Consider the following 6,557-nt stretch of genomic DNA (forward strand, 5'->3'; position numbering starts at 1 on the left):
ACAGCAGCAGTATGGTGAATTCATCATGCACTTAAAACTACAAGCATGAAAATTGGCTCAATTGTACAGAACAGGATTCTAAGCAATTTTTTATATAGGGACATGTCTGAATATTCTAATATGGCCACTAAAACCCTTTTAAAGTAAAAAAAAACTACTATATAATCTGACTGACAACAGTCTTTACTCTTTTTTGGTTTTTCACTCCTTTAGTTACATTTAGACCCAAATGACCATAAAAAAATGGAACAGGACTCCTTTTGGTCTAGTTGTGACACCACATGCAGCAATTCTATAAATGTCAAGGATATGAAAATGTCAAGGTATTTTCACAAATAAGTTTCAAATTAACGAAAGTTATTTTATCAAGTAAGTGTTGCACATTTTATGGGCGGTCAACCTTTTACTTTAGTAAATAGACAATATCTCAACAGAGGATACCAGCTAGCTACACCGAAATTTCTACTTATTTGGTTAAATAATTTTCATTCATTAATGTGTGCCTAGCTTTACTAGTAGTTGTGTTTCCCTCAGCTTTCCCAGTATTTCCTTAAAGCTATAGCTTCTACATGTAATCCACTTTCCCCAACAAAATACCAAGAGGCATTGGTCGTTTCTAACACCAGAAAGCATCAGTTTACATGCATGAGGGTCAATAAGAATAAGAAAGTGTGGTAGGGCATAGTAGTAGATGTAGGTTACTAGTGTGAACCCTTATAGGACCAGTCTTCCAATGCTTCTGACTCCCCTCACCACAGTTAGCAACTGCACACATAACTACAAACAGATGTGGTAGGAGCTACCTGGTAGATTTTGTTAGCTGGGTAAGTGAATACTCCTCATGGCTTCATTCTGGATTGTCCCACAGAGACAATGATGCCGGAAATATCATGAATTTTTACCTTTCAAAGTCCATATTGCACTAATTTCTTGGTGTAATCCTCAGAATACACCGTTTTTTTGAAGTTTTGTATGTATTAAATGTCTGGAGGATTTTAATTCTTTTATTTTCATGTTCAGTTTTTTTAAAAGAATAAGTTTGTAACTAAACAAGTTGCCAAATGATCAAATGAAAACCAAAGTTTGACGCCTATCAGTGCTTCATTTTTAGTGCACGAAGTGTGAAGCCTGCAATGCAACTCTAGGATACAGCACGTATCAACACCTGCCCTCTGTTTGGGGTACAGGTATTTCTTTGCTCATAAATTTTCACTAAATTCTCGGTAGCCATTACTGCGAATGTACTAAAGCCAATTTTTTTTAAATAAGAAGCTTTTCTAATTTACTTTTGAAGCACAAGATAACATCATATCATTATCAAGTGCAAATGTGCCCCACTTTTAGTACTTTACCAATGAAAAACACCAAATTGTGAGACCTGTATGTTTGATTAGCTGTCATTTTTGTTATATTTATGAGCATTTGATGAAGCGCCATGCACTGATCTAGCTGAAGAATCATAACCAACAGACAAAATTGGTACACCCCAAGTTTTTTATATTTGCCTCTTTAAGGCTAAGTTATTCTGGTGTTTCTTTCACATTTTATGAATTTTGCACGATACTTTTTTTCTTAGAAAGGGGGAGTCACTCATGAGTGCCATATAAGAAGATTGCTAACTGGGAATTGATCTAAATAAGAATCCAGAGCAAAAAGTCAAAGTACTTATATTGGTTTATCAAAAGAAGGACTGTTTTCAGTACATAATAAATGTATCATGCTTGATGGTTTTTAAAAAACTCTGTAGAATTGCTCCTGCACAGGTAGGAATATGCTGATTATACAGGTAGTTTGCAATGCCCACATGCCTATTCACGAGTGATTACAATTCAATAGTTGTGGTCTGCTGACTTTTGGAGGCCATTTTGGAATTTTAAAACCTTAAGTGGCAAATACTGATACTTCATACATACAATGGTATTTTCTTACCATTAAATGATATTTTTATAAAAGACTATACAAATAACTTTCACCTTGAAAGGGTATTTTGGGTGCAATATTGAAATTGGCTGCCATATTGGAATTTTCAGACATGCCCCTATATCCAAAGTTGCTTAGAATCATGTTCTACATAACTGTGCCAATTTTTATGCTTGTAATTGTAAGTGCTTGATGATTTTACAAAACTGCTGCATATTTTGCGTAAGTAAACTGCTTATTTTACTTTTGGAGGCCATTTTGGAATTCTATACACCTGTAGAAGCGGATATTGATAATTCATTCATAGCATGATATTTTCCAGCTATAAAATGATATTTTAAACCATTTTAGGACTATATATTAGATGTTTTAATTTAAAAGAGTATTTGTGGCGGCCATATTGGATTTGGCGGCCATACTGGAATTTTCAGACATGCCCATATATCCAAAAAAGCTTAGAATTCCATTATCTACAACTGTGGCAAATTTCATGCTTGTAGGTAAAAAACGCACAATTCACCCTTTTTTCTGCACCAATTTCTTGGACTAGTCCAGGAAATTGGTGAAAAATTGTGCATTTTTTACCTACAAGCATGAAATTTGGCACACTTATGGACAATGAAATTCTAAGCAAATTTGGATATATGGGCATGTCTGAAAATTCCAAAATGGCCGTCAAATCCAATATGGCCACCAAAATACCTTTTCAAATTAAAACTTCAAGTACATAGTCTTCTGATGACTTAAAATATCATATAAAGGTTAGAAACACCATGGTATGAATCCTTCAGGTGTATTAAATCCAAAATGGCCGCCAAAAGTAAAAAAGCAGACCATTTATTTAAGATATCCATTTGAATGGGGAATTCATCAAACACTTAAATCTACAAGCATAAAATTTGGCAGGTTTGTGGAAAATGAAATTCTGAGCAAGTTTGGATGTATAGGCATATCCGAAAATTTAAAAATTGCCTTCAAATCCAAGATGGCCTCCAAAAATACGACTTCTAATTAAAACTTCAAGTATATGTTCTTTTAAGGGCGTAAATATCATACAAAGGTTAAAAAACACCACGGTATGAATTCAGAATCAATATTTGCTTTTTTAGGTGTATTAAATCCAAAATGGCCAACAATAGTAAAAAGCACTCTACTAATCCAAGATATCCAGCAGAGTGGTTAATTCATCAAAAACTACAAGCATGGCATTTGGTACAGTTGTAAAACAGGATTCCAAGCACTTTTGGATGTATGAGCATGTCTAAAAATTTCAATATATGGTCCCCAAATCCAATATAGCCAACACAAATACCCGTTCAAATTAAAACTTCAAGTATATATAATCCTATAATAACTTAAGATAACATTTTATGGTTAGACAAGACTATGATATGCATGAAGTATCAATATTTGATTCTTTAAGTGTATAGAAATCTAAAATGGCCTCCAAAAATAAGAAAAACAGGCCACTCACAGCAGCAGTATGGTGAATTCATCATGCACTTAAAACTACAAGCATGAAAATTGGCTCAATTGTACAGAACAGGATTCTAAGCAATTTTTTATATAGGGACATGTCTGAATATTCTAATATGGCCACTAAAACCCTTTTAAAGTAAAAAAAAACTACTATATAATCTGACTGACAACAGTCTTTACTCTTTTTTGGTTTTTCACTCCTTTAGTTACATTTAGACCCAAATGACCATAAAAAAATGGAACAGGACTCCTTTTGGTCTAGTTGTGACACCACATGCAGCAATTCTATAAATGTCAAGGATATGAAAATGTCAAGGTATTTTCACAAATAAGTTTCAAATTAACGAAAGTTATTTTATCAAGTAAGTGTTGCACATTTTATGGGCGGTCAACCTTTTACTTTAGTAAATAGACAATATCTCAACAGAGGATACCAGCTAGCTACACCGAAATTTCTACTTATTTGGTTAAATAATTTTCATTCATTAATGTGTGCCTAGCTTTACTAGTAGTTGTGTTTCCCTCAGCTTTCCCAGTATTTCCTTAAAGCTATAGCTTCTACATGTAATCCACTTTCCCCAACAAAATACCAAGAGGCATTGGTCGTTTCTAACACCAGAAAGCATCAGTTTACATGCATGAGGGTCAATAAGAATAAGAAAGTGTGGTAGGGCATAGTAGTAGATGTAGGTTACTAGTGTGAACCCTTATAGGACCAGTCTTCCAATGCTTCTGACTCCCCTCACCACAGTTAGCAACTGCACACATAACTACAAACAGATGTGGTAGGAGCTACCTGGTAGATTTTGTTAGCTGGGTAAGTGAATACTCCTCATGGCTTCATTCTGGATTGTCCCACAGAGACAATGATGCCGGAAATATCATGAATTTTTACCTTTCAAAGTCCATATTGCACTAATTTCTTGGTGTAATCCTCAGAATACACCGTTTTTTTGAAGTTTTGTATGTATTAAATGTCTGGAGGATTTTAATTCTTTTATTTTCATGTTCAGTTTTTTTAAAAGAATAAGTTTGTAACTAAACAAGTTGCCAAATGATCAAATGAAAACCAAAGTTTGACGCCTATCAGTGCTTCATTTTTAGTGCACGAAGTGTGAAGCCTGCAATGCAACTCTAGGATACAGCACGTATCAACACCTGCCCTCTGTTTGGGGTACAGGTATTTCTTTGCTCATAAATTTTCACTAAATTCTCGGTAGCCATTACTGCGAATGTACTAAAGCCAATTTTTTTTAAATAAGAAGCTTTTCTAATTTACTTTTGAAGCACAAGATAACATCATATCATTATCAAGTGCAAATGTGCCCCACTTTTAGTACTTTACCAATGAAAAACACCAAATTGTGAGACCTGTATGTTTGATTAGCTGTCATTTTTGTTATATTTATGAGCATTTGATGAAGCGCCATGCACTGATCTAGCTGAAGAATCATAACCAACAGACAAAATTGGTACACCCCAAGTTTTTTATATTTGCCTCTTTAAGGCTAAGTTATTCTGGTGTTTCTTTCACATTTTATGAATTTTGCACGATACTTTTTTTCTTAGAAAGGGGGAGTCACTCATGAGTGCCATATAAGAAGATTGCTAACTGGGAATTGATCTAAATAAGAATCCAGAGCAAAAAGTCAAAGTACTTATATTGGTTTATCAAAAGAAGGACTGTTTTCAGTACATAATAAATGTATCATGCTTGATGGTTTTTAAAAAACTCTGTAGAATTGCTCCTGCACAGGTAGGAATATGCTGATTATACAGGTAGTTTGCAATGCCCACATGCCTATTCACGAGTGATTACAATTCAATAGTTGTGGTCTGCTGACTTTTGGAGGCCATTTTGGAATTTTAAAACCTTAAGTGGCAAATACTGATACTTCATACATACAATGGTATTTTCTTACCATTAAATGATATTTTTATAAAAGACTATACAAATAACTTTCACCTTGAAAGGGTATTTTGGGTGCAATATTGAAATTGGCTGCCATATTGGAATTTTCAGACATGCCCCTATATCCAAAGTTGCTTAGAATCATGTTCTACATAACTGTGCCAATTTTTATGCTTGTAATTGTAAGTGCTTGATGATTTTACAAAACTGCTGCATATTTTGCGTAAGTAAACTGCTTATTTTACTTTTGGAGGCCATTTTGGAATTCTATACACCTGTAGAAGCGGATATTGATAATTCATTCATAGCATGATATTTTCCAGCTATAAAATGATATTTTAAACCATTTTAGGACTATATATTAGATGTTTTAATTTAAAAGAGTATTTGTGGCGGCCATATTGGATTTGGCGGCCATACTGGAATTTTCAGACATGCCCATATATCCAAAAAAGCTTAGAATTCCATTATCTACAACTGTGGCAAATTTCATGCTTGTAGGTAAAAAACGCACAATTCACCCTTTTTTCTGCACCAATTTCTTGGACTATAACATGTTTATTTCTCACATAGTCTGCATGAAGAAGTGCAGTCAACTTGCCTAACTGTTGTTAGAACATCATATTCTACGAGCCCTGGGGTCACAAATCTGGCAAATCGTGAAAGGACAGCCGGTCTTGATGAAATTAAGATTATAATTCTGTCCCGATCTTCAGACAGATAACGCCTTAATGGGCCTCGTGATCTTAGCAGCGTGCAGAGTCAAAACCGCAAATACCACAAAAACAGGACAAACTATGGGCTCGTTCCCAATGGAACTATCGCTCTCCGTAGATCGATCTAACTCCGTGGGGACTCTCGCTGAATGCGATCGGGTTACTGTAGCAGATAAGCACACCTCCTCTTGTTTCCAACAGCTTTTCTGTATTCTATTCAACCTCAAGAGGAGGTGTGTTAATATGTTAACCTGACTTCATTTAGCGACAGATCCCGTGGAGTTGGATCGATCTACACTGTCTGTAGAAAGATAGTTCCATTGGGAATGAGCCCCATAACCCCAAACACGTATTGGTAAAGTCACAAGACTCTTAATCCATGCACTGTCATTCTCCTTTTGCGGAAATCTGGAAGATTTGTCATCGTATCACATGACTGAAAATAGCGCTTTTCTGGCACGCGACGTACATTTTGTAATAAGAATATCGAATGGATAGGCCTAAATATACTGGTAGCTACTTGCACTTCC

Source organism: Lingula anatina, chromosome 6 (assembly GCF_051362555.1).
Source record: "Lingula anatina isolate TDL-2025a chromosome 6, LinAna3.0, whole genome shotgun sequence".
Lineage (NCBI taxonomy): Eukaryota > Metazoa > Brachiopoda > Lingulata > Lingulida > Lingulidae > Lingula > Lingula anatina.